This window comes from Benincasa hispida, unplaced genomic scaffold, assembly GCF_027475165.1.
Source record: "Benincasa hispida cultivar pf3 unplaced genomic scaffold, pf3_genome.v1.1 HicScf557, whole genome shotgun sequence".
Lineage (NCBI taxonomy): Eukaryota > Viridiplantae > Streptophyta > Magnoliopsida > Cucurbitales > Cucurbitaceae > Benincasa > Benincasa hispida.
Genome location: NW_028326665.1, coordinates 16,158 through 25,857, shown reverse-complemented (window position 1 = coordinate 25,857; position 9,700 = coordinate 16,158). Strand labels below are relative to the sequence as shown.

The window sequence follows — 9,700 nt, the reverse complement described above, 5'->3', positions numbered from 1 at the left end:
TAACATTGTTATAAATGAAATCAATTAGCTCACTAATTTGGATAGAGTCCGAAAAAGTTCATTATACAAAAATTAACTTAGAAATCTTTAGAATTTTCAATAACCAATAATTAAAAAAATGGTTCCAAAAATTGGGTAAAAAAAATATTTTTTTAAAAAATAAAGTAACTAAAGTTTTTTCCCAATGAAAAAAATATCTATATAATTAATTGATATTTAAATGTGGAAAAGGACAATTAATTTAAATTAACCCATAAATTTGTGGCATGAGATAATTAATTCAATTTATATACACTAAAGATTGAACGTATAAGATGTGAAAGCTAAAATTTTAAAAACGTTTACCATTGCATATATTAATTCTAAATATAAAATCAATACTTTTATCAAATTATATTTTAATTATACAATATGAAAATTTCAGAATATTAAAAGTTCTATGATTTTTTTTTTTCTAATTTGGTATATAACAAATGTAAAAAGTACAAGAAATTGAACCTTTAATCTCATGAAAAAATTCATGCAACTATTGTTGAGTTCATATTGACGATTTTTTTAGTCAAAATATCATCTTGCTCTTTGTATTTTGAAGTTTGTTTAATTTTTAGTCTATATTTTCAAATGTCCAATTTTAGTACTTGTGCTTTAAAAAAATCTCAAATTCAGTCTCTATTACTACTTGTGATCTATTATATTTATTTGCATGAAAATTATTATTATTATTTAATCATTTATGATAACTATTAACTTGAGACACTAAATTTAATATTTATTAAAATTACATGGACTAAAATTTGAACCATCTCTAAAGTACAACAAATAAAATGATAATTCAATGCAAAATAACTTTATCAATTTATAAAATGTATGGACCGTAAATAATTTTTTTTTATTAAATCATAAATATAAAATAATGCATGAACACAGGTGGTGGTAATCAAGATCAAATGTATATTGGTGACAAAAATAACAACAATAATAGTCAAAATAGTTGTTTCTAATTTTGTGTTTGAATATTTTGATGATATTTTTAAAGTACCATTGAAAAATAAGCTTTTGAACCATATATATTTAATACTGAAAAGATGTTAAAGTATGATTGAAAATAAGATTGAACTGAAAAATATAAGGTGGATATTTGTCGAATATGCAAATATAAACATAGTTTACAGATATAAATTGCATAATCTCGTCAAGAAGTCAGAAGTTCGAATCTCACCTGAAATTTTTAAAAATAAAAAAAAAAAATGAGAACATGGTTGACGTGAACAAGAAAGGAAACCATTTTACGTATTTATATTGAAAATTTTAATGTAAAAAGAATGGTATTTGGTTGCGTAGAAAAAACAAAAGAAATGTATAAATACAGTAAATGAACATGCAGAGGGTACAAGTGGCCATTTGATTGATAAAGATGACTTAATAAAAATACTTTGGGAATTTCGAGGACCGTAGTCAACTTTCTACCAACAATATTAATAATAATCCATACACTCGACATTTGTCGTACATAATTCAGTGAATAAAACACGAAATAGTATTTTATGTTCATTCTTGCACAGTTTATAATTGTTAAATTAAAAAAGAAAAAAACCCCATATACTTAAATGTATGTGTTGGACGTCTGTGTATGTATATATGTATGTATTTGAGTTTATATATATAAAGGGAATTTTTTTTTTTTAATTTCGAGGAATTGGATCTAATTTTCATTTGAATTATATGTTTCAAAATGTTACATTTTTATCCCAAAGGCTTGAGTTTAAATTCTATTTGATCTTTAGGTTTTATAATGTTATCATTTTAACCTTGATCAGTTTTAAGTTTTATTTCCATTTGGTCCATAAATTTAAAAAATTTACACTTTTTAACCTTTTTTAAATACTCATTTTTTAGTAATAAAATTAATAAAAGGGTAATTACAATAGGTAGCATTTTTAGGAATAATAACCAACTGTATAACATTATTTAAAAAAAAAATTGCAAATATAGTCAAGTTTATCAGCGATGGACTTTTATTGTTGATAGACTCCCAAGTCTATCAGCGATAGACTTCTATCGTTGATAGACTCTTACCAGTGATATCACTGATAGACTCCTACCAATAATATGGTCTATCACTGATAGATTATTTAAATTTGGCTATATTTGTAATTTTTTTAAACATTATGTTATATTTGTTAATATTTTGAGTCTAATGTCTATATTTGCAAATGTCCCCTGATAAAAGGATTTCACATCATAATTATTCTAAGTTAATTTATTGAAAGTTTACACCTAAGATTAAGGTGAACATTAATAAAAATTTGAAGATAAAAATGTAAAATATTGAAATTTAGGAACCAAATGCAAGGTTAAAAATATAATATTTTAAAATTTAGAGGGGAAAATGAGAATTAATCTCAAAACTCACTTTTATTTTAAAAGATAGGAATAAAATGAAAACTAAGCTCAAAATGGATATTTTTTTGGGTATAAAAACATTAATCAATCACAAATTTGAATAGTAGACATAATAATATATTTAGTATATTTTGTAGTTTTGTTACATAATTACATTTGATTGGTGATGGGAATAAATGGAGAAAGGTGTGAATATTTGTTGGGGGGTTTGGTTTTCCACAAAATTAAATTCAAAGTTGTTGTGGAAGTTTGTGAAAAGAATTTGACAAAGGAAACATTAGAAATGCAAAGGCATTATACATGGAATCGGTGTGTGTAGTTATTAGTAAAATAAGTCAATTCTCTATGTGTTGTGCAATTAGGGTTCTTTGAAGTTTGAGTTTTCAATTCAAACCCTTTTACACACACTAAAACTCTCTCTTTCTCTTACCTTATTCATTATATGATGATATTGTTATGTTTACTTTGAATCTAAACCTATGTGCATGACTTTGTTTTCGAGTTTAATTGAAAGATTTCATACTAGAGAATTCTATCTTCACAATTTTGTTTCTCGTAATATAATTTTAAACCCTTTCTATTTTAATTTGTTTTTTTTTTTTTTCCAATAAATATACATCTTGTGAATGATGTTATATGATATCATGGTTATAAACCAACTAAAAATAAGAACATTTTTACATATAAAAAAAATGTTAGACTATTTATAGAAATAACTATATATATATATTAATAGACACTAATAGATGCTTGATCGAAATTGATAGAAGTCTATCATTGATAGAGACCGATACTATCAGTGTCTTTAATGATAGAAACTGATAGAAATCTAAAATGATTAAATTTTGTTATTTTGTGTAAATAATATCATTTGTTTTTCTATTTTTGAAAATTTCTCTTAAAAATATGTGGGCAATTGAACAATTAGTAAAATATTTTTGTAAAATTAGGCCCGTGTCATCTCCTTTTTTTTGTTCTGCAAAAAGGGCAAAATAAGCCCAACCTAATCCAACTAAAAATGGAAAACGTTAAAAATGTCCTTCAATTATCCACACAACATAAAGAAAAACCTATGCATGCTTTTCGAAGTTGATTTTAATATACTTTATTAATACATTTGGTATATCAATTAACTGATATACTTAAAATGATGTCTATGAGTAGTGCCCTGATGTATTTCGTTTTAGGTATATAATTATTAAAATAGTAGTATATCGATACTATATTAAGCAATACACTACTTAAAAGGGAAAAAATACAAAAAAAGGATAAAATAGTGTAGTATGTATCCATTTGTGACAAAAAATTAAAATAAGTGATAGTCAAATTTAATAATTGAATATTTATTATTGTTAGATATACACTTTGGAATGTTGATTGATGTTAGATATACTGTTGATGCATCCATGTCTTATCTAAAAGTATTTACTACTTATACATTCATATCTTATATTTGATATATTGTTGATACACTTGAATATTATGTTTAAAAAATGAAACATATGGTTTACTTCAAAACAAAAATGTACTATCTAAATGTTTGTTGTAGGGCTGTACATTGATTGGGTTGGGGGATTTTTTTGGACCAACCTGAAAATTTAGGTTGGTCAGATTGACATCCCGAATGACCGAATAAGGTCTCCAACCCAATCCAACCCAACCCTTAAAATACGGGTTGGGTTGAGTTGGGTTATCGGGTTATTTATTCTTTTTCTTTTTTTTTTATTATATTTTTTATTAACTTAAAATACTTTAATTTGTGTACAACACATACTATAATTAAAATTTCATAAAACTCAAATGTTAAATATAAAAATCCAAGATATCTATTAGAAACTTCATACAAACATAAAACGATATATATGAGTTATAATATTTATAAATTTTAATATATATTTTTTAAATAATATTAGAAGTGCAACCTCAACTCAATCAAACCTGAAAAAAATAAATAATTCAACCCAACCAGAATGTTGTTAGATATACTGCTGATATACACTTAGAATGTTAATTGCTATTAGATATACTACTAATATACTCATGTTTGGCTATAAATATTTCCTGATTGATGTCTAATACACTTATGTCTTATAAGTTATATATGATATACTGTTGATACACTTGAAATATGAGTTTACTTCAACATATATTACAAATTGAATGTTGATTATTGTTAGATTTATTGTTGATACACTTGACATGTTGATTGTTGTTTGTTATATTACTGATATATCATGTTTAAAGTAAATAGAAAGATTATAACTTGATTTAAAACAAGAAATCAAATCAACTCATCAAAACCTAAATCAGGAAAAAAAAAAAACAATTAATTGTACAAAAGAACATGAATATGAAAACCAAAGATCTCCTATAATAAAAATAATAATAAATAAAAAAGAAATCAAATATATAAAATAAAAAAAATTAACATACAAATAAAATTGATAAAAGTATATATGTGATGAGTGTATTAAGATCATATTAAAAATGGAGGAAAACCCATTATTGAGAGAGAAGAAATAAGATTCAAAATTTGAAAATACATACATAAAAGAGGACTCAAAAATTGATATTTAGGTATATCAATTAATTGATACACTTAAAATGATGTATATCAATATGTCCAACTACCAAAATTTAAAAGCTTTAGAAAAAAAAAAAAAAACAAATAAACAAACGCACCAAGTCATTTTAACTAAGATTAAAACAAAAAAAGTTCAATTAATTTGGGTTAGAATATGTCCTAAAAAAGGGGTTAGATTTATATTGAATAATAACAAATGAAAAGTACATTTTGATGTGAAGAAATATAGATTATTTTTGTTTTTTTTTAAAGGTAGCGACTAATAGATTGAGATTACAATTATTTCTTCTAAAAAAAAAAAAGGGAACAAACGTAATAGATTGAGAGGTTTCAACATTCAACTTTTCAAAAGGTTGATCAATTGAGCTTTTGTTAGATATAAATCAAAATTTAAATAATATTTGAAACAAAAGTTCTATTGATAAAATTTAATTTACATTTTTTGAGGAAAAATTAATTTAGATATTAAATATAAGTGTTGAAGTAACCTATATGAACAAACACAATCTATGATGTGCTAGATTGGAAACGATAAGTTAGTTTTTTTAAGATATTAATTAAGTAGATGTTGTCTCGATTGTATCTATCATTACGTTGTCTAATAAAAAAAATTTCATGGAGCAATTTTTTTTTAAAAAAAATTGAGTTATTTATATTTTTTTTACCATGTATCGAGGGAAGGATGCATGAGATTAATGCATCTGCGCTATAACTAATCATTGCCCATATATATATATATATGTATATAGGATATCCCTTTTTAATTTCTACTATGATACTGAAGTAAGTTTAATTCAACAATAATTAACATATTCTCCCTCTGTTATGGTTGGAAGTTCAATCTTCCATAGTTGTAATTGTTGTACTTAAAAAAATATTCTATCCTATCTTTACCTTTGTAATGTTATATTTGGAAAAATAAAAATCATAACATTATATGTTTTTCAGAAATGAGAAAAGAGAAAGGTAGAATGTGTAAAATATAATTTTGTGTAATGTAATAATTAATATCGCACTTTAATATCTACACTGCATAAGTTTAATTTTGATTTTCTTATATATAGAATAATATTTTGATGCATCTTGAACTACATTTATCTTTTTGTTATTAAAAAGCTGAAAAAACAATTATCCTTATATGAAACTGAAGTGAAGATTCGAACTTACCCATCCAAAATAATAAATAATGATCAAATATGTATATTTATCTTTTTGTTTTTGTTCGTTTTATTTGGTTGAATTTTTCAATGGTCAAGACATAAAAGTTATGAGAATGGTCCAAGTCAACCAGAATACAAACAAAATGGAAATGATAAATTTCTTTGAGGTATATTCTACTTAATCCAAGCTTTCACATTGACTATGAGTAATGTGTAGAGAAAAACAAAACCCTTTTTTTTTTTTGTCATTTTTATAATTTTTAAGTGTATAAAAAATGTTTTGATAATTGTTTTTCTTTCAACAAAAACCACTAGTTTCTTACACAATTTCCCTCTCTTTTGATACTTCACCATTTGGACATCTTTATTCATTTTCTAGCTCTTACACGTGTCATCAAAGGATAATGGGTTTTATTGTTTTAATTATAAGCCTTTTAAGTTCATAAAAAAAAAAAAAAAAAAAAGTATTTAAATAAAAGACGCCAAGTAATTCATTACATTAGTGTATGTTTTGGATGAAAATGATAATATTAATGTTCTAATGAATTGATCTCAATTTGATTGTAAATTAATTGAAAGTAAGCTTGGACAAAAAAATTATTTTCATAAACTTTGTAATGTTTGGCAATCAATATATTCCGAATAAATTTTTAGAAATTAGGTTTAAGGAATAAGTTGCTTTGGGAGACACGCTTGAATATAAACCTAACAAACTTAATTATGAAAGCATTTTAAAGATAGAGCAAACCAAACAAACTTTCTTATAAAAACATTTTTGAGAAAGTTTAAGTAAACATATGAGCATTTTATTTATTTATAAATCATTTTCATAAAAAGTGTTTAAAAGAAAATGTATTTTAAAAAAATATGTTTTCGTAGGTAATTTAAAATAAAAATAACTCACCGGCACGAGCTATGACATGAATTAGTATTATTGATCATGAAGTTAGAGATTCGATTCTCCAATCCAATTTACACATTGCCAATACCAATACTAAATGCATAAGATGTCAACTAATACTAAAATTGGAGGAATTATTTGATTGGGCTTCTATAAAAGATTTCATAAATTAGTATTATTTTTTCATTTTTTTCATTCACACATCGTGATATATTAGACACTAATCCATTAGGAGGATTTTAATTACTTACAAAACGAATTCCGTTCACTATTAGTTAATGTGTAAGCTGTATGTGATTTTACAAATCTGTTATCGACCTGTGTCAAGTGTAGGTCATGTCTTATCTTCAAATCTTGTAAGTCTAATCCAAAGTTCATTGTATCCTTTTTCTTTCCTTCAATATTTAACAATGTACCCACCAAATTGTTGCATATATTTTTTTTTTCAATATGCATTACATCCAATTTATGTTGTAACAATAGTTTAGACCAATATGGAAGTTGGAAAAAAAAAAAAACTTCTTAGTCCAGTTTAGAATTCGTTTTTTTTTTTTTTTTTTTTTATCTTGCTTCGATGGATGTTTCCTAAGCACAAGAAAGTTCAACGTATTTATTTGTTGTAAGATCTTTACTCCATTCATTACGACTGGAGGAGGTCTACATTCAACTTTTCCATTATGTTGTCTACCTCGACGCCAGCTATGATTCTCTGTAAGATAACATTGATGTCCCATAAATGATATTTTCTCTCTTATCCTGAAGGACTAATTATCTTCTTTACATATTGGACATGCTTGATAACCTTTTGTACTCCACCCAGATATGTCACCGTACATAAGGAAGTCATTAATAGTCCATAATAAGGTAACATATAGTTGAAAAAACTCATCAGTAACAGAACCATAAGTTCGCACACCAATTGTCCATAACTCTTTCAACTCTTCGATCAACGCCTACAAGTAAACATCTATTTTTCCTTTCCAGGAGAATTTAGACTAGGTATGAGCAAATACATGAAGAAGTTTGTTTCCTTCATGCATTTCTAAGGGGGTAAATTATAAGGAATTATCACCACGGGCCATATATTATAAGAAGTACTCATATTTCCAAACGGATTAAACTCATCTGAAGCTAATCCCAAATGAACATTTTGGGGATCTAAAGCGAAATGATGAAATTCACGATCAAAATGTTTTCACCCCTTTGCATCAGCTGGATGTCGCAATACATCCTCTGTTTCAACTCGCTTATCTTTATGTCATCTCATATCAGAAGCGCCTTCTTTTGATGCAAACAATCATTTTAATCTCGATATCAATGAAAAATGACGCAATACCTTATGTGGTATTTTTTACCCTTACCATCATTAACTTTGTATTGAGACTCACCACAAATGGGTCATTGTTGCAAATCTGTAAATTCTTTCCAATACAATAACAATGATATTTGCACGCATGAATAGATTTATAACCTAGGCCTAAATCACGCAATTTTCTCTTGGCTTCATAAAAGGAAGTAAGTATAGTGGTGCCAGCCGGAAACTCTGCTTTTAACAATTCCAGCAACATGTCAAACGATTTATTACTCCAGCCTTTGAGAACTTTGATATGCATCAACTTCACTAAAAAGTTCAAAGACGAAAATGGCGAACGACCAGGGTATAATTCATTACGGGCTTTGGTCATTAAATCCTCGAATAAGTTCGTGGTATCTCTTTCTTGACCATTAGAGGACATTTCATTCTCAATTCCTTCTTCATTTACATCTTCATTTTCAATTGGAACTTGTAGATCGTTTATAAGATTCAACATATCATTTTCTTCGACAACATTACCCTCTATACTATATAGTTCAACATTATGTATTGAATGAGTTGTATGACTTTCAAAACCTCTAGATAAGTTTACTGGCTCTCCATGATATACCTATTCACAGTATGAGGGAGATATTCCATATGTTAATAGATTTTGTTCCACGATATCTAATTTTTCCCAAATTAAATTCATACAATTCTTGCATAGACATCTTATTCGTCCAGAATCATTAACATGAAACTTTGCTATATCTAAAAATTGGGATACTCCTTCTCTATACTCCACTGATAACTTATTCCTTAGTTTAATTCATTCTTTATTCATCCTTAAAAATAAATCTTTTCTGACCAACTTGTAATCTAAAACAATAATCTGGATTAGTGGATAAAGTACAACGTCTTTATTAAGCATGAATTTTGATTAATTTAATAAACAATTCCAAGTTTGTTCAAAAAAATTTAAAAATTTAAATAATCTCTAATAGGTGATTTAATTTTTTCTGTCCCTAATGTTATTGATTTTTTTACTCCTAAACTAAGTCTAAAATTAAGTAATAAGTAAAGGGGTCCATTTTTTGCCCCAAATGTTATTGATTTGGTTTAAAAATCAAAGTGTTTTTAGGGGATAGAGTTTAAGGGTACAAACATCATAGTAAATTAACAATAACATCCATAATATTAAATACATGTAACATCCATATTCCACAATTCCCAATAATATCCACAATCCACCAAATTGCAGAAATTATAACGTAAAAATAACAAATGAGATACATGCTAAATGACAATATCCACCAAATTACATAAATTGTAACATCCATAATCCACAATTCACAATA

At 25.9% G+C, this 9,700-nt stretch overlaps 1 pseudogene; it reads right to left on the bottom strand.

Moving 5' to 3' along the window:
- Positions 1 to 8,311: 8,311 nt before the first annotated feature.
- Positions 8,312 to 9,186, bottom strand: LOC150030115 (uncharacterized; annotated as a pseudogene).
- Between the last annotated feature and the right edge of the window lie 514 nt (positions 9,187 to 9,700).